A 21,234-nucleotide genomic window follows, 5' to 3' on the forward strand; every position below is an offset into this window, starting at 1 on the left:
ATGCGGAAGGTGAGTGGTATATAAATCACAATTGTTTTGTGTGTTTTTTTTATAGATATACAGGTCATGTCGTTCACGGAAATTTTGTATTTTTTGTAGATTTTTAATTTTACAATGTCTTCAATCATTTTAATAACAATCACAGTGAAAGGCCTGAATGTTTCTTTTATGATAATTCATCATATGAAATGTGTGTGTCCTTGAAGTTTTTAGATATATTGATTCTTGTCTAGAGGTCAATGACATTGCTGTATGAAACATTGACACACAGCTTTTTAAGATTTTGTTTTCAAAAACCGGAATGTTTATTCCAGGTTGAGCGCCTGTGTAGGGCCCCAGGTGCCCCTTTGATGGCATTCATTTCTGTCAGTGCTGCTGGAATGATCGAAGTTTCTGGTGAATATTCTTTTGTTTTAACACCATGTAATGTTGAAATATTTTAAATAATATTAGTTACTTATTAATTACCATTTTGTATCTGTATTTGTATATCCCCTTTAAAAAAGGGGGTATATTGTTTTTGGCCTATCTGTCTGTCATTCTGTCATTCTGTTTGTCTGTCCAAAACTTTAACCAATATTAAGTTTTGTCATAACTTTTGGAATATTGAAGATAGCAACTTCATATTTGGCATGCAATTGTATCTCTTGGAGCTGCACATTTTGAGTGGTGAAAGGTCAAGGTCATCCTTCAAGGTCAAAGGTAAACAATAAAATAAAAATCAAAGCGTTGCATTAGGGGTATTGTGTTACTGACAAACACATCTCTTGTTAATCTGTATTTTTGTTACAGGGTCTCCTATACTTTTGGATGAACTTAAAAGTTCAGCAGGAGGAGGCGTATTGCAAGTGGTCAAACCAGCAGTACAGACCACATCCAATCCTGGTTTTACTTTTGAAATTGATCATTTTTTTCAAGTATTTTTTTTTGTTGCAGCTGTGTTTTTAAAATATTCATCACTTTTATCATAAATTTGACAACTTTCATTCTAAATTAATAATTAAACTTTGACAGTGCAAACTATCATGTAAATATAAGCATTTCTAGGAAATTGTTGAATAGAGAGATGATTATTTTTCAAAGTTTAGATACCGAAAGTGCAAACATTATCTAGCACTTCAGATGTTCGAGCCAAGCAAGATAAACCTATCTATATTCAACACAACTCTTAATATGTGTAGTTGTTTGACGATGCTGGAACAGCAGCGTCCAAGGTTTGATAACCAGTAAAAAAAATCTTCACAATGGCGACCTATGTAAAAGACCGAGCCAGTCCGATTGAGATAACTCGATTTTTCAGTTACTTCCCTTGGCATTCGCAACTGCGTAGGAGATTGCTCGTTGATTTTCACTGATAACATTCTCTTAGCAGAGTGGTCGTTCGTGTTGATAAAGGTAAATATTAATAGAACAGCATATCCTGGGGAAACAGATTCAATAAGTGTATCAGAACGTTAATTTCAAATTAGTAATTTTACATCCATTTTATTTTTATGGACCAATGAAACAACTATATATTTTCTCTATTTTGTTTGATATTTGTTCTCGATTTATTAAATAAATTGCGAATAAAAACATGTAAAATTAACTTTTTACGTGATCACAAAACTAAAGAATGCGAACAATTTCGAACCTGCAAATTGTAAACGCTGCACTGCTATGATATATATAGATAAAACAACATTTCTTTCCGTAATTGTCCTTCCCGCTAGCGCAGTGGTAAGGACGTTCACTTTTTCACCTTTACGACACCGGTTGGATTCCCGCTCCCGGCGCAATGTTACATTTTGTATGTTTTGTGGTCACCATTCCGGACAGGTGTTTTTTTTTCCGGATAATCTCACCCCCCCCCCCCTCGCAGCATTTGACCATATAAAAAATTAAAAAGTATTTCAGTACAAAACAAATAGCTGGAAATTGCAGCTATCATTCAAAATTCGTCCCAACTGTCGTCAATCTAATCTTATTAGGTAGGAGTGCTGGACACACTCAGGGTCCCAACATTATGCAGCCTCAGCGCGGAGGTAACTCATTACCTTGGAAAAACACAAATACACACACTGGGTGCAGCCTAGGCGCGTATAGACTCAAACAAGGCAACAAACTCAAGTGCGGGCACAATCATTTAAAATTTACATATTGAATATGATATTCTAACACAACCACCTAAGTGTACATACCATGTTTGATATTTCGTTCGATTGTTAGATTTCAGCATATACATGTATAAGGTCATTTCGCTATTAGTTAACTTATCCATATGTTCGTGGGCGAACTCGGATAGTCAAGTGCTCATACGATTGAGCTCACATGGTCCGGCTATGTGCTCATACCTACTTTCGAGAATCATCATTAGGTATTGCAATACTTAATGAACAAGAATGTGACCCGCCTCCCAGTTTCGCTCAATGGGTCAAGTTACCCACGGGTACTACTTCCCCGTACCCCTAAACTTTTTTTCGTACCAACAATTGTTTCGTACGCAAAATTTTTCGTACCAAATTTTTTTTTCGTACCCAAAATGTTCGTACCCAAATTTTTTATCGTACCCAAATGTTCGTATCAACATATATAGATAAACTTAAATTGATGTTTTATATCCATCCTCTTCAAAAGCATCGTCACACCAGTACTGCCAGTACTTTGATTTTATTAAACCATCACTTTCATTAGCAGAGGCAGCTATATAGGAGTCGCTTTGTCGGGCGGTCCGTTCGTCAGTCTGTTAAAATGGGATAAGTTGTTCCTGCTTATCCTCATAATTCCATGATACATATTTTTGGTAATTTACTGTGCAGTTTTCCACTATGATAAATACATTACTGAGCAAACATCTGCTTGAAGTTCTGTAAAATGAAACAACTATCACACATTCTAGTATCTAACAATATTGGCTTGATCATTCGATCATTTACTTTAAAGCTATTGCCTGGAATGTTTAAAAATTAATGATATACAATGTAAGATTGATTATTGATTTAAAAATTAGTCTGAGTTATGTTGAAAGTTTCAGATGTTGTTGATCTGAAATGCATAGATGTGTCTGGAATTGAGTGGGACACAATTAATGCCTTGAAGTGTCGGATGGCATATACACAAAAATTGTGTACAAAAGGCAAGCTGTAGAACATTTTATTAAGTGTTTCTCATAAAAATCTTTTGGTTTTTTCCATTTCATTAAAAAGTGTGTGCTTTATGCCCCCTTAAAAAAGGGAGTATATTTATTTGGCCTGTCTGTCTGTCTTTGTGTGTGTCTGTGTGTCTGTCTTTCTGTCCCAAAACTATAACCTAGGTTTAATTTTTTTCATAATTTTTTCATTATTGATGACAGCATCTTGATACTTGGCAAGTTTTTATGTATGTGCATCTCACTGAGCTGCATATTTGGAGTTGTGAAAGGTCAAGGTCATCCTTCAAAGTCAAAGATAAAAAAAAATAATTAAAAAATCAAATTGGCGCATAAGGGGGTATTGTGTTTCTGACAAACCCATCTCTTGTTTTATTTTGTATTTAATTAATTGTCAAATCTAAAAGAACTCATTTAATATCTATCTGTTATGTTATTAGAGAAACTTTATGTAGGTATGTACTTGTGTTATAAAGATGAAGCTTTCATACAAGGAAATGGAACATTTGGCAACTGACTTAACCATTTGATTTGATGACTTCGTTGATTTTAAGTGACATTTTGTTATTTAACATTCAAGCATGAGCCTTTAGCTGTTGTTATTGGACATGTTATCTTTATGGTATTAAAGGAAGAGGAGAACGTGGGTAATATGACCCCCAGCGGAAGCCGGAATATTGGCCTGAAGGAATTCCCTTCTGCTCCCATTCAGCCAAAACGGGTACTTTTTTTCATTAAAAATATAATAGTTTATCTTCTTTATTTTCAACTAATATGAATAACATGCAGTGCATGGTCGCATATCCACTTTACTCGTTAAATATGATATTTCGTTGTTGTTTAGGGCCCCTGTTATGTTAAAAAAACTGTAACTGCAGTTTTAATAATGAAATATTTATTATATTTTATCACTGTCAAAACAACTATTTAAAAGTTAATACTTTAGATGATGGGAAAGGAAGATTGCTGAGCGGTACAGACAAACGATCCGTACTAAAGGCATTTAGTGCGGATTGCCTCCAGGTATCTGTACTTTTTTTTACCGAATCCATAATTACAACTACTTTTTATTAAACAACTTTGTAAATAATTTTAAGATAGGAGATTTTGTATTTTGGTAAAAATTGTTCCAAAATTATCAATTGCAAATCAGGATTTTTTGTCCGTACTAGTATATTGGAATGAAAGCTTTTTCTCAGTAACTACTGTATGGAATGTCATGAAATTTAAATCAAATATGTATCATCATATTGCAGTGGTGCACCTAAAAATGCTGTTTTGATAGTAATGGTAATTCCAGATTAAAGACACCTTAATTGATTGGAATTTAGGGATGTCCATAAAAAGCTGATGCCCCTTCATTGAGTAAAATTAAATAATTTGTACTTCTTGCTGCGATGACTCGATAACTGCCACTCTAATTGCTTGATATTTACGAAATTTGTCCTTAGTAATTATTCCATGGAATGTCATGAAACTGAAAGGAAAAGTAAATGTGTAGTATACAATTGCTTTGCACATTGTAGTTATCCCCTGCCCAATAGAGCAAAGGGGGATATGGAAGTCGTGACTGTCCGTCCATCCTTCCCGTTTGTATCTGGAACATTAATTTGTAATTTATTAAAAAATAAAAAATTAACTTGCTACAAGAGTTTTCCATCATTAGACGATGTGTGCACTAAAAACAAGTCACAATTATATGTAAAATTTCAATATATGGAACAATGAATTATTTTCACATCATTACTCGTTATATTTTAGGCAAATTTAATTTAACTTGGCAAAAATGATTTCCATCACTTGACGATATGTTGCGCTGAAAAACCAGGTTCCTACCTCCAAGGTAGAATTCACAATTTAAGGTCAAATGTCTATATATGGTACAATGTTTCAAATCAATAGTATATCTTTGTCTCTTATGGTGGGAGTTTTATATTAATTGGTACACAATTTAATGGTCCCCAATCACAGGACAGTGTGCAGCGTTTGTATCCGGAGCATTACCTTGTCATTTATTTTTATTTCATTAAACCTGCTATAAATGTTCCCCATCATAAGACAATGTGTTGCTACCTCCAAGGTAAAGGTCACAAGAATTGGTCAAATGTCTATATATGGTACAATGTTTCCATCCATAAATAAAATAAGTAGCTAGAAATGATTCATGACCTACGTTTAAATTGCTATTATTTCAGAAAATCGCAAGAGGTGTAACTCCGATAAACTATATTTCCAACACAAGTCCAGAAGAGGTATTGTAACTGATATTGATAATTTCTTTATTTAAAGGTTAACTAATCATCATAAATGTATCATTTTATACTTATATGACTGTAAGAAATTACTCAAATTATTTGTTGAATATATTGAATTTGAAAAGATATGCTCAGAAAAAAATCTTAAAAATAGTTGGCCACAAGGTGATTAAAACCTGCATCATTCTCTTTAAATTTAAAATGTTCGCTCATGTTAGCCTATTCAATAATTAAATTAAACATTTTTATGCACTACATACTCACTGTGTATGGTATTTGTGCCACAGTGTTTTCCAATTGTAACTGTTTTGGCAACACGAAACCGTTTTAACATGATAAAATGTAGTTAATGTTTATTAGAACCTATGCCATAGTCAAACATATTAAGACTTATTAAGTTTTGCTCTAAGGCTTTGCTATGAACGTGATTGTTATAAAGTTTCATTGTTACCAGCACCATACTGTTGTTGGTTATTATATTTTTTCTTCTGAGTGGTTCTTTTTATGTGTTGTTTATGTATTTTTTTAGTTAATAATGATGACAGTGGTAGGTAAGTTATGTGTGGTGGATTTTGGTTGGTAACCAGTATTTATACCCACTATGAACCTAACTTAGCATTGGCACCCTGGTGACTATAGCTTTACTATCTAATGCTATAGGAGGTTTTTGTGTGACGTCACAAGAGGGGTTTTCCTTTACTAAAAATAGATTGGCCGTCAACTTCTTGATCGCGGCCAATTACATTGTATCAGAGTAAAGGTTGTCGGAAGACTTAATACTTACAATTTCACAAAACTATAAATACCCGTATTATTTTTTAAAATTAGAATTTAATAAATGATATTTCAAAAATAATAAAACATATAATAATTTGAATATCATTATAAGTGGTGTGGATGCGATAGTGTTATTTTTCATCAACGATTGAAATTTAGTGTAAGGGGTGCATTGAATCAGTTGTAAAACAAAGCCCTAAAATAGCTCAATACATTTCAATCTTGAAATGTATTCTTAATTTTCTTTTACATTGAATGAATTTTCGTTTCGTTAACATTGAATGAAAATATTAATAAATTTAAGCATTCAAATTGAAAAAACACCTGCATATTTTGCAAATTGAACTGTCTTTGCATGTACACGTATATTGAAAACCCGTCTGTAGTGATAATGAGCGATACAAATCTTGCATTTTATGATACCATTAATCTACACATATAAATTTATTTAACGCAAGTATTTTATATCCCTATAATGACAAAACGCGATTGCTTGTTTTCACGATGATGTTTCGAACACTGCAGTAACGCACGATCTTTACACATTATAGCAGAGTTTACATTTGCAGGTACCCGTTAAAAAAGTTAATTGTGTAGCAGTAAATGTGTACAATATTTTAAATGTATAGTTATTAAACACTTTATTATTATGTTTGAACTGGCCAATATATATACTTTATAGTTCCTAGCTGTTAATCCATTTCGGACAAATGTCTATTTTTAAATATGTTCAAATATTTTATTAAAGCAACTGTTAAGTTTTTGACTTAATATGTCTAGTGATGACATGGAGGTATCATAAATTGTGTTTAATGACCAGACACATGTGGTTTATGCAGAGACCCCATACAGAGTAATACAAGTATAGGTCCCTGGGTTTATGACACACTGTTTTCTTAGTAATTGTCTGGACAGTATCCGATCATATCGAGATAATTGGTTTTTATAAAGAAAGGGGCAATTAAACACTGGGTTAAAATGCTTAAACAAAGAGTGTCAAAATTGGTGTGAACAATTAAATAAAAAACATTAACATTTATCAAGAGGATTTAGTTAATCTGTAACAAGGTAAGTTTTAACAGACAAATAGGTTCAAATCAGTTTCTATATGTTTATTACATAAAATCAATCAATTTGTTGTTTGTTTTCGTCCTTAGTTGTGTTCGTTCATTGGATTTAATTTAATCTGAAAGAATTTCAATTTCTCAGTATTTTTTGTTCTTCAAAAGGCTCGCGAATATGTTTGTAACCTTATCACGATGCGCTTCATCAATGCAAACAATAGCAGAATGGCCGCAGTTTTGACGGCCAAAATTTGAGCATGCGCAAACGTGACGTCATTATCGGAATCCCCAAAACCTCCTATGTAATTAGTTTATGTTTAATGTGTCTATTCATTTGCTACTGAATTTGTCTTTTGTGTTTTGCCTTTTACAAGTTTTAAGTTTAAAATGCTATAAATTATACTATTCACTGATGTTGTCATTCACTATAGCTATGCTTTTTATTTCTCCTTTTTTCTCTTATGCTTACTACATTATCACCATAACGCTTTATGTTTCATGTGTGTGAACCCTGTGTCCTATTTCCCTGAAGGGTGTGTTCTTTTACTAAGAAAAACAGATGAACTTTGTTGATTTTTTTCATGCGATTTATGGGACTTACTTTATAAAATTTAAGTTCTTATGTTTTTTTTATGCAAAAAATTAGAATGTTCCTGTAATGTATAAATGAAGATTTTAAAGCTCTCTTATAGAACTGACATTTTTTTTTGTTTCTTAATACTCTTACACCCAGAGGTCCAGATAAGATGCGTATTTGCGTAAAATACGCATGAAAAAAAGAAAATACGCATGACTTAAAATTATGATGAGTAAAAATACTCCTGGCTAAATTCGGATTACGCATCGTGTGCAATGTCAATGCGTATTAGCCGTTAATACATGCATATAAATTCATGTAAACATAACTGGTTTCCGTCATTGTATCCACACCGGTAAAAACGTAATGACATCACTCACTATGTTTGTATAGAATGTGGTTCCCGACCTTATTTACTCCTCAGTCAGAACGGTATCATTTCAGTTTGGCCCACGATAAAAAGCGATGTTGACACAACGGGCTCCCCGCTGCATTGTAAAGAATCGATATACGCTTACGGTGAAAACATTTAACATCATATTCGATAAAACCCGAATCGCCAACTTCAAGCATATAATTTTTGCTATCAGTTCATATCTTGTGTAAGTTGTGTGGCACTATGGAAAAACCTTTTTTCTTTCAAGCACTTTTTAAATGGCAGCCGAAATACACATATAATAAACAAGTTTTACAGATACCACCCGCTTACCATTCAGATAACGTGACTAAGCACATGTTTAACCTGTTAGATATATAGAGAATATTATGTGAGCGTTGAATAGAACCATGGTAGCGCGAGGCTTGCCGATTAATCCACTTGAATCATAATGTAATGCGAAAACTTGCTGCTTGCTTGTTTTTCATATGACCGTCACGATCTGTGCCGTCCTGACCGGCATTCTCTGTCCCGAAAGCGCTTTTCTTTTTGTGACATTTGCCGCAGCGTCTGCATGTGTTTGTGTTTAATGGTAAATAAAACAAAAAGTAATGGCGACCCAATTAAAAGTTGACGATTTTTTTAAGTCGACATCGTCAGTGATTACACCGGCAAAAATTGTACGCACTATTATTGACAGTTTCTTAGCTGAAGTTATAAAATCGGTGCAGATAAAGAAACATGACGGAAATAAGGTTACAGACAAGACTTTTTCTAGCTGGAAAGTAAGTTTCCCGTGGCGTAAAATTGAAACGGACGGCGATGCATGTGTAAGACTAAAATGTACTTTATGCGAAAAATTTAAAATGAATTCTGTTTGGGGAACTGATGGTACAACAAATGTTCAAAAGTCAACTATTGAGCGACACAGTGAGAGTGCCCCCACATTGAAGCCTTTAAATTGACTGTGAAACAAAATGTGTTAGCAGAAAGTTCCACGCTGTTAGCTGATGATGAACGTCAAGTCAGTTTCGTATGGGCAATTTGGCAACGATGTAAGGAAACAAAAAATTTGCCGTAAAGAGACTGATACCGAAAGTTGGTCGTAGTTTTCAAGATGGCGTCTGTAAATCTCCACGCGAGAAATCGCAACGAAGACAAAATAATGTTATTTTATTGTTTTGACGATGCAAAAGCTTACATAAAAAGAAATGAAATTGATACGAATAACCTACATAATTGGTAACAGCACAAAAAACTTTGGTAATTCAGGTAAATTCATTTTATTATTTTGTTCATATATCTAAACGTAATGATTTCTGTTGAAAGAAGCATAAATTAATTATTCTTCAAAGTTTAATTGATTGTTGTGGTTGTAACCAGCTGGCGTTTGAAAGAAACTCAAACATATTTTAATGAAAAGAGAAAAGAGAGACATGTTAATCTTTAAAAAATAGTTGGTTTGAAAGAAACACATTTAGCTTTCCTTTTTGTTTTCCTTACAATATTGACACTGGGACCATTGACACGACCGTTTTGTAGACCTTCGTCGAGTCAGTATTGTAAGGACAATTTGGCAACATGGTTAGAAAACAAACATTTTGCTGTAAAGAAACTGCTACCGCATGTTTGTCAAAGTTTTCAAGATGTCGTCTGCCAATCTTCACACGAGAAATCGCAATGAAGACAAGATACTTTTATTTAATTGTTTTAACGATGCAAAAGCACAAATTTAAAAACATGAAATTGATAGTATAATCGTTAAATAATCGGTTATAGAACCAAAAAATTCGGCATTTCCATTTTTGTTTTCCTTACAAGATTGACACTACCGTTTTGTAGACCTTGACTAGAGTGAATATTATTAATGAAATTGTTGTCAAATATTTTCAATTATAAGTTGAAGAGAAATACAATTACCTTCCATTATTGTCATTTTGAATACATTGAATCAAGCTCTGATTATTTAACAAATTATCAGGGCTCTCCTTTGACCCGAGCTCCCGGGTTTTGACGCTTGAAAATTACAGAAGACCCCTTTTTGACTCTTGAGAAAATTACGTCATGCGTCACATTTGACCCGGGGGAATATACCGACTTGCGTCAACGAGATCAAAAGTTGTTAAGACTAAGCGATAATTGGCTCGGGGCGGAGTATCTCATTTAGTACACGCTAATCGTTAACGCCCGTTTCCAATCATCGATGCACAAGTCCACCCAGTAGGCGGAGTTTGGTTAATTAAGAAATGTAGTATTGACCAATTAAAACACTGCTGGTTCGATGACGCGTGTATTAACTTTCCATTATTTATCATAGCGTTTGTTATCAGCTGTTTGCGGAAAAGACGTGTATTAAACCCACCTAGTTGCAATAATCCAACTCCCAGCTATTGACCCTCTGAGCTGTACGTATGTACTCATAAAAGCTCAGAGCATTTAAGAAGAACTATAAACCCACCAAAACAGAATGGACTCATCCGCGTCAGTTTTAATAATATTCAATATAAAATAATAACATCCATATCCACATAACACCGTAAAGCATATTTTGAGATATTTCCAGAGTAAGGCAGAATGTATTTCCAAAGCTGAATGCACCCATCACTGTTTCACTTCATGATTGCTCAGTTCAAAGACGCGCGAAAGTTATGCTGGCATATGTACTGTCAACAACGTCAAATTACACGCTTTGCATCAAAGTTGCTAAAAATAACTATAGAACCGATACAACTGGCCTTGTGGCAAAGTGACAATTTTTGCATGAGCTAATTGATTACAAAATACATGTAGGCTTAATAATTGACCGTTTGAGAAGGCATAGAAAACGGCGTGTTTGTCGCACGTCTTCCGTGAAGATGGCATATGAAATAATTAAAGGGCGTCGGAATTTTTGATGGGATTAAATACGGAGGCACCTTTATCGGCGAGTAGAAATAATTTCCATTTATAGTTTACCGATTTATATAGGCTATTGTGTTTAGGTACAACCCGTATGTTGTTGTTTTTTTTTGTGATAGCCAGCGGAAATGTTTTTTTTTCACATTTTGCATTTCATTCTTAATTTAATAGCCACGCGAAACGGTCAAACAAAAAAGTTATTGGATAAAGTGTAATTGTGCAAAGTGTAATTGTGCTAGTGCATTCGGAAAATGTCGCAGAGAAACCTTTTCGAATTCGGAATCGGTAGTAACTCTGAAAGTGTGTGTAAGACGCCAACGACAAAGCGTACTTTAGATCTAAATGACAGTGCTCCTAACACCCCCACACTACTACTACTACTACTACTACTACTACTACTACTACTACTACTACTACTACTACAACTACTATTACTACTACTACTACTACTGCTACTACTACTACTACTACTACTACACCACCACCACCATTCACAGTGACAAAAAACGTATTCACACAATGGCTGCTACTACAACTTATAGCCCATATAGGGGGGCATGCATGTTTTACAAACAGCTTTTGTTTCTATGGGATTTTAACCACAACTGTTCATGTTTATCTCCGACACATATTTTTAGGTCACCTGTCATGAAGTGACACGGTGAGCTTATGTGATCGTGTGATGTCCGTTGTGCGTGCCTTCGTGTGTCTGTCCGTCAACAATTTGTTTGTGTAGACAGTAGAGGTCACAGTTTGCATCCAATCTTGATGAAATTTGGTCAAAATGTTTATCTTTATGAAATCCGGTTTGGGATTGTATTTGGGTCATCTGGGGTCAAAAACAAGGTCACTAGGTCAAATAATAGAACAACCTTCTGTAGACAATAGAGGTCACAGTTTTCATCCAATCTTTATGAAATTTGGTCAGAATGTTTATCTTGATGAAATCTGGGTTGGGATTTTATTTGGGTCATCTGGGGTCAAAAACCAGGTCACTAGGTCAAATAATAGAAAAACCTTGTGTAGACATTAGAGATCACAGTTTTCATCCAACCTTTATGAAATTTGGTCAGAATTCTTGATGAAATCTGGGTGGGATTGTATTTGGGTCATCTTGGTTAAAAATCTAGGTCAAATAAATAGAAAAACCTTGTGTTGACAATAGAGGTCACAGTTTTCATCCAATATTTATGAACTGTGGTCAGAATGTTTATCTTGATGAAATCTGGATTGGGATTGTATTTGGGTCATCTAGAGTCAGGAACTAGGTCACTAGGTCAAATCATAGAAAAACATTGTGTAGACAATAGAGGTCATAGTTTTCATCTGATCTTAATGAGTCAGGTGAGCAATTCAGGGCCATCATGGCCCTCTTGTTGAGTTACTAGGTCAAAGGTCAAGGTCACTGTGACCTCTTAAAAAAAACACACAAAAATCTGACAAGCTTTCATGTATTCAAAACTGCACCCGCAGCCGAGCGTGGCACCTTTAAACAATACAATAGCAATGTCTCATATAAATCAGTCTTTACTGAATTGGAAAGCATTGTATTTAATAACAATTTTGTTAAAAAATAGGATCCAGATGAATCAGCTAAATGAACAAAAATCTTTTATATATAAACTTTGAAACATCAATGTAGCGCATCCTGTAAGCCATTTAATGCAAAAATAAACAATGTACATGTAATGATGGACACAGGATTTTAAAAATGTTCTTAAAATGGTGTTGATTTCAGTGCAAAACAAAATTTTTTGTTCTTATTGTCTTGATGAATGCTCAGATAAAAATATAAGATTTATTTCTTTGGACTTGGTAAAATGCTAACATTGATCAGATCATTCCATGAAGAGTAAAATGTTTACCCTTTTGTTTTATACTGACTAATATTATGATGAAATAAGACTTACAGTATCTGTTCTTAAACAAATTTGGTCCAAATAGTTGTCAAAACTCAACACTGTGTGATATCAGATAAAATATGCATTTTCATGTACATAAAGTTGTAAAGATATTAACATACTTTTCAGACAAAGACAGTTAGCAGTGAGCAACATTCATATGCTAAATAGAAAACAAGGCATGCAGTGCAGCTCTCCAAAAAATTGGACTGTCCTGCTTCTATCATTCTGAAGGAAGTGTTGATATTCACCCCTGAAAAGGTTGGATGTGTTGTTTTTCTTTTATTTAATTTACCCACAAGCAGGACAATTATTGTACATTACATTGTTTTATTGCAATCATAACACTTAAGAAACCTTACTATTGCACCAATGCTCAAAATCCACTGGTTATATCATAAATTTCTTCTGATTCCTATAAAATGTACATTTGTATTGTGTTTGCCTCATTATTATTGTTTTTACCTCTGTAAAAGTGTGATAAGCAAAATATGATGACAATTAAATTAAACATCTTCATCCAATCATTTTTTTCTATTGTTGGTTTTAAGCACTGTTTAGGTTGTCAACATTATGTCATTTAATACAAGGGTTCATCAAGCGAGCTGGACAAAAAAATGGCTGCTTCTAATGTGAGGAGTGATCTGAGTGAAGGCATCAAGACGATAATGGTGGTGTTTCCTAACATCGAACACAAGTACCATACAAGTGGAGAGGTACTGATATGTAAAGTAACACTCTGTAAAGTTAAATTTCTGTTGATTTATTTGCTGTAACATGTGATCAAAATTGTCAACAGTTGCCCCATCATGGGGATTTCTTGTTAACCTGGCACGTAATAATTAAAAAAAATGTAAAAATCTTTTGAATTTGACTTTTTGAAAGATGAATAGGATTACGCAGAATATTTAAAAATGTCATCAGACTGTTCCGTTTTAAACCTGATTTGTTTGGCAGCACTCTGTACCTTTACATTATCCTAGATCTTTCCTTAAAAGATGATGTGTATAATAAAATAACTTACAATTAATTTTCTCTAAATGCTTGAGTTTTGATAGTTGTTATTTGACATCAAATAATAAAACTAAAGATTGTTAAAAGCATGCTCCTGGAATCGAAGGTAGCCACACGCCAGTGGTCGAATGATTTATATGGACTTTTATTAAAAATGACTGTTTAAAGACTTTCTTAAGAAGTCAAAGTTTTGCAATAATTAAGATAATAATAACGAAATAATGAGGAGAAGAAGGACATAAAGATTATGCCCTGGTTTCCATTATAATTTCTTTATTATTCCCTGCCGAAAGGCATAGGTATATTGAACTTGCAGTTGTCATTCCGTTTGTGTGCGTGTATGTCCATCTTCGCAATCAGCATATTGCAATATGTCAACTAGTAAATTACCTAGGTTGATGAAATTTGGTATGTTGAAAGAGGGACAAAAAGATGAATGTACAATTTCCTTCATTTTTTTTTGCCTCCTGCGCAAATTATTGTTGCTGAGTTTAAAGAAATGAGTGGAAACTAAAAGCGTGCTGACTCAAAAAGTACGTAAGCAGAGTTGATAAAGTTTGGAGGGCATAAATGGCCGTATTGGGAATATGCACTTCATGTCAGTTTCTTTAATATGGTTCAAATTGCTGATTGCTATGGTTATATAAATACAATGCAGCAAATATCCACTAGGGGGCTGCTGTTTTGTCTGTTAACAAGCTCTTGTTAATGTAAGATTCAAATTTTACTGATTATCTTAACTAATCAACAACAACGCACTCTGGGGTCACACTGTCTGTCAGACACTGAGATATCTACATCTTTTCATTTGACACCTCTTTATAATAATGTATTTATATTAGCTTGAAGATCTGTATTAAAATGCAGATGATCGTACATTGGGGTGATAATGTTTGCAAAGTGCATGTTTATATTAATTGCTGCTATTTAAATTTCTTGTTGAATCTTCAACAGAACGCTGGGCTGTTGCAACGTATCGACAGTGATGTTACCTCAAAAATTAAAAAACTTGTGGTGGAAGAGGGCGTTGCAAATGTTGAAGAAATGCAACGCCATCTGACCTCATTTGTTATGAAGAATGTAACACCTGCTCCATCAAGAACTAAAAGGAGATTTGCCCCTACAAAAAAGTGATCAGATATCACATGAATAAGGCAGCAAAGAAGGGTTGTGATAGCAATGATGACCAACACAACTTAGTTCAACTTGTGAGTGTGCTTAGTGTGTAATTAACAGTTACTTCAATACAGATATATATTTATCACATGCCATACCCTGCTTCCCCTTGTAATATAACCATTACGAATATTTTTATCTTACACATGTGTAATATACTTTTTAAGGATTTTCATTGGCTTATTTTCGTTTGATTGACCAATCGCATTTTGTTATGTTGCTGAAATAAAATTGCAACGTCAAATGACGTCACGAAATGTAAACAACATTTCGGATTTATCATTAAGTTTGCGAAAATGTGTCCGGAGCCATATCTTGGAAGTGCTTTGGCGGATTTCATTGAAACTTGGTATGAGTATAAATATGGATAAGAGGATGATACATAACATTTGACAGAGTTATACATCTCATTAAGCGAAATTTAAGAAATTGTGTTATCATATTTTCATATATTACTTTTCGGCCTAAGATGCTAAGGTCATACATTGTTTTGTAAACGAAACATGCGACATAATTTTCCTTTATCATTTACATTTGTTGTAAATAGTGAACATATTAAAATTCTGATGTCTGATATTAATTTGCCTCTTGTGAATAGATTTGTACCATTGTTTTGTTAAATGGACCTTTTCACGTTTTGGTAAATTGACCAAATTGATTTTTTTTTCAGATTTCAAAATTTTCGTTGTAGTTTTTTTTTAGCGAGGAATCGGTAATACTGAACATTTACTAAGCTCTACAATATTACAGTATTTGCATATTTTGATGATTTAAACACATTAAAAATTTAAAGCATTACGAAGGAATAATTTGGCGAGTTCTGTTGTTATCATTATATTTTGTGACAGTACGATGATTGCTGATATAAATTATAACATAAACATATTACTTACTATACGATCACAGATGGGCGAGTTGTTTAAGTTCTAGTCTTTTACTCAAATGGTCAGTTGTTTAAGACTAGTTAAGGATAACTTTTTTATCTTTGATTTTATTCTTGTTTAATTATTGAGCTATTTAATTCCGATGTAAACATTTATCTTTTTACATTATTTTATTTATTTCATCATTTTTATTTTTAAAACTTCAACACATGCCAAAATCCGTGAAAATATCCATATACAGGTATGCGTTTATAATTGTTGGCATCATTTACGTCAATTTCTTTAAACTATGACTTTTTCCCTTCGCACCAAGACAAGAATATTAATTGATTAAACCAATGGTTATTGTTTGCTTTTGAATGTCTTACTATTGAACATTTGATAATCTCATCCGGAGGTTGTTGCTTTCCCGGGATTTTATTATTGTTTTGTTAATTTATTAATTTTCCAACGTTTAGAAATGTCATGTTTTGCTAACATTTATAAATGTATTTATACTTTTATTCGCACTTTGATCGTAGTACTTTCATGTTTGGCTTTCTTTCACATCGAACAAGTGTTTATTTTTTTTTATAAATATCATCTACGGTTGAGTGGTTCGATTTAACTTCTTTAATTTAAGACGCATTCTGCAGAATACACCAAAAATATCGGGTTTGATGAACCTTATATATTTAATGTTGTGCCTTTCTTTTATTAATACGCTCTCCTTTTCTATATTTTGTAATTCGTCTGCAAAACAAAAGCGTTCATATTTGAGTTCTTTTATTGCTAGTTTATATTTTTTCTTGATTAAAAATCAATGCATTTTTTAGCATTTGCGTATATTCATAGTTTATTCGATGTTATGGTATGATTTTCTTGAAACGAGATGGTTTGCCACAGACGTGAATGGCAGCAATGTATAGATTGTGTGTAAACCATTTCACCATTTCTCCCATTTCACCTTGAATCGGTAAATATTAAAGATGAAGTTCGTGTAAATAATGCGTTGTTAAAACGTCAATTTTATCTGCATTTAAGGAGATGTATGATGTTAACTGTGTATAGTTGTGAAATTAACCATATTCGTCGTTATCGCATTAGTTATGGCGACACTCTTCAAAGATGATCTTAAAATACTTAAAGTTGTAATTATTGTTTATTTGTAACATTTTAAGTCTAATCCGGGTTTTCGCAACAAATAAATTTAACCAAACATAGGATTGCACTCAACGGCACTTATGTGGCCAAGGATGGTTAAATCTCATAGATGTGTGTTCATATTGAAATACCATATAAAGTTGTATATATTTATGTATGCATGCATGTATATTGTATATTTAGTCTTATAGCCTAACAATTGATCCATATGCATCACGCACATTTACCAATAAGGTGTACTCCTTTTTATCATGTTAATGTCATTAATTAAAAAAGTTGCAATATTATATGAAATCATGTATTCCCTTCATAAACATACCATGTTAACCAGTTCATAACAATATCGTCCATTCTTTATCTTCTACCATCACTTATAAATAAAATGTATAATCCATATATAATGTAAGCTATGAGCTTGTATAAGCTTTGTTGCTGAATAAATGTTGTTCTTGTTCTAAGCATTTTTGTTTGTAACAATTTTTGTCTTAAAACGGAAGATATGACATTATCAGAGAACATAAAGTCATTGACAATAACAATCCATCAATTATAAGGTAATTACAGTGTATAACTTCTAAATTGTAATATAGACCGTATAACCCTTTCTCCCATAAGAAGCAAAGTGAAAATTGATTTTGCAACCAGCATAAACCCAGAACAGCAACTCGCAGTCTGTTAAGGTTTTATGCTGTTTGTTACTCATCAGTACATACAGATTGGAAATGAAGCATTTAAAACTTGAATATGTTAAGAAAGGACTTATTTAATTTAATTTTCTAAAGGACTTTAAATGCATCAAAGTGCATTTGTGAGAGGTAAAGGGATAAGCACATGAGATTTTTGTTGTCCTTCATTTATAAAACCCGATGTATAAGCACGATGTGATCGTTGTAAAGACGCATACCAATATGGGTTCATGTGTTCCTCAACGCTATTAAATCCGTAAAATAACATGTGCATATTCTATGGACACAGATAAACAGAAGTGGATCAGTTTCTTCATGCAATTGAAACCGTATAAAGAAACTCAATTTATTCACTCGATGCTGATTGATTGGGTTTTATTAGGCCATACGATGCAGATTTATTGGGTTTTATTACACTATAATGCAATTAAGACCATATATTCGCATGTGAACGTTAACTGGGCGCAGATAAATAGGCATCCATCCCTGGTTTCACCCGAATTGAACCGTATAAGCACGAAGTGGACGTTTTTCTGGATGCTTTTTTGGAGGGGGTGGGTGTATTAATTATACAATGGTAAAAAAAATATAAAAAATAAAACACGCGGAGATTTCATGCACGTACATCAATCTAATTAGCTTAGTTATTTAATGCAATTAATAGCATTAAAGCACACTCAACAGGAGCCCCCCCCCTCCAGGAAGCCCCACGATTAAAGTGATTTTGAAGGCTTTGTCAACCACTTTCCGGACATGTCACGCCTTATTTACTTTCATCAAAGTACCTTCTTATAATGCCAAAAATATGCATAGTTTATACGCCGGGCGACACAGGGTATAAAGTTAAAACATTTTAGCGATTGTCTGTGATTAGTGGGCAATTTTGAGTTCGAAGAAGAAGATAAAAATGAGTTTACATAGGTGATTTAGATCTAGCTAAGTGTGAAACATCAAATGATTTGACTTTACTTTGAAGATTTTGGGGGGGGGGGGGGGGCGTACGCCGCGTCCGCTCCCCTCCATTGGAGCCGCCTATGCTTAATGTGTTGACTCTCGACTCGGGTTGATAGGGCTCTAAATGCTCTATAATGCACGTACGACCGTATGTAAATGTTACTGGGCCCAGATTACCGTTAAACCATCATTTTTAAACACGAGTATAACCGTTCACGCGGGATATAAAAAAACGTCTGGACGCAGAATAATCGGCGCTCATTAGTTCCCAAACGCTATTACACTCGAATTCGCGCAGATAGTCCATAGATATCTATCAATGAGTTATCCCATGCATATCCCAATCTCACTCAATTTTATGGACGCATATATTTAAAGGGTTCAACTATGGGATAATGGACGTATATAAGCGCATGTCATGTAAACTGAGCACAGATCATTAGGGACCAATAATTTATAAACCCGATTTTAACGTACATTATAAGCACGATGCGAACGTTATCTGGATAAAGATTTATAGGCGCCCATTACTTCACCAACGCTATAACACCCGTATAAAAACTTGCGAAGAGACGCAGAGACGCTGGTAAATAGAAGATACAGGATCTTCACTATAAATCTGTATTCTGAACTCCTAATAGTGTGCCTGTCTGTATCTAATGATGTTTGCAGAACTCCACATGATGTGCAAGTGTGCATCTAAAGCATCAAATTTGTTCACGCAGACAAATAGGGCTTTATAACACTCGTAATTCATACTAGCCGATCCGCAAAATAAACACCTCGCTCACGTAGTGCACAATCAGCACTATAAATCTGTATTCCAAATTTTAAATGTTTATTCACAATATTTTCACTATAAATAGAGATATAACTACTTATCATTATCAAAGTAACAAATTTTATTTAATACTTTTAAAATCCAATGAAAATAGAAGGAAAAAATCATTGTCGTAAATGTTGCTGCAAAGGCGTTGTATATCCATATTTTTTTGCCAAATAGTTTTCCTTCCAAAACTGACACGACCGATGATGAAGTATCTGACATTAATGTATCAGACACGGATATATTTCTTGTGCGAACTGTTTATATGGCCATGAAAGAGGAACTGCCTTTAGACAAAGTAAATGCTCTCCTAGATCTTCAGAGAATCAATAAGGTTGACATGCCGTATCGTAACCTTAGCTGGACCACCATTACAGAACTGCAAAACATTATTGCTTCATATGTTAAGAAAGAAACAGTAGATAAATTGAGTAAGTCAGACTTTTTTGCTGTGATAATTGATGAAAGTACTGACATTACAGTGTCCAAAAGGTTATCACTTTGTGTTCGATATGTTCATGCAGGTACAGCCCAGACTTCCTTCCTAGGAAATATTGAATTAGAGGATGGTTCTGCTCACACTATTACAACAGCCGTAATTGATTATTTAGAGAAATGTAACATTGATGTTAGTAAATGTGTTTCTCTTGCTTCAGACGGGGCAAGTGTAATGATGGGAAAAAGGTCTGGTATTGGTGTGCAGTTTCAAAGCAAAGCGGCCCCTTTCTGTGTACAAACTCATTGTGTTGCCCATAGACTTAATCTGGCAGTGGCTGACTCTATAAAAAGTGAAGAAACAATTAAAAAGTTCAGTGAAAATTTTTCCCAGCTGTACAACTTCATCTCAGCTTCAGGAAATCGCACATTTGCCTTGAAACAAATGCAGAAGTTACTGGATGAACCTGAGCTTTCCGTAAAACAGCCATATTCTGTGCGCTGGCTTGGACTTAAGCTGGCTGTTGATGCCGTTTATGAATGTTATGGATCTATTTTGGCTACCCTGTCAAACTATGCTAGTGAAAATCAACCAAAACCTAACGGGTTATACAAATATTTTAGTTCATACAAAACAGCTTTGCTTTTTGGACTTATGATGGATGTGCATACAGTGTTAGGGGTACTTTGTTGTAATTTGCAAAAGGAAAATCTGATCTTCAGTGATGTGCCAGCAATGATTGACCACACAGTAAGTCAGCTGGAATTCATGAAAACCACAGATGGACGTGGTTTGTCTGAAATAAAAGCTCTTATCAAAGTAAGTGACGGTAAAGCCTTCTACAAAGGTGAAGAGCTAAACAATCACAGAGAAGAAATACTTTCTCAGTTTGACACTGTTAGGCAGAACTATTTGAGTAATATGGCAAAAAATATCAAGAAAAGAATACCAAAGGTTGATAGCAAGATTATGCTGAGTTTAAGTCAAGTGCGTGAGTCATGTGTTGTCAATGTGACATCAGTCCAGGAGTCTAAGGAAGCATTAAAATTGTTAGTAGAGCACTATGGTATTGACAAAGTTGTTAAACATACTGAAGGTGACCTAACTGTTAGTACAACACAAACTGAACAAACTGTTGAC

At 34.0% G+C, this 21,234-nt stretch overlaps 1 long non-coding RNA gene across 1 annotated transcript; it reads left to right on the forward strand.

Annotated features, from left to right (window-relative positions):
* The first annotated feature begins 3,762 nt into the window (after positions 1-3,762).
* Positions 3,763-17,651, forward strand: LOC127868829 (uncharacterized). The gene is made up of 6 exons (XR_008044263.1): positions 3,763-3,848; positions 4,074-4,150; positions 5,323-5,379; positions 13,105-13,236; positions 13,566-13,691; positions 14,944-17,651. It is a non-coding gene; the product is annotated as an uncharacterized LOC127868829 (long non-coding RNA).
* Positions 17,652-21,234: the final 3,583 nt, after the last annotated feature.

The sequence above is a fragment of the Dreissena polymorpha genome, chromosome 2 (assembly GCF_020536995.1).
Source record: "Dreissena polymorpha isolate Duluth1 chromosome 2, UMN_Dpol_1.0, whole genome shotgun sequence".
In the NCBI taxonomy this organism is placed as follows: Eukaryota; Metazoa; Mollusca; class Bivalvia; order Myida; family Dreissenidae; genus Dreissena; species Dreissena polymorpha.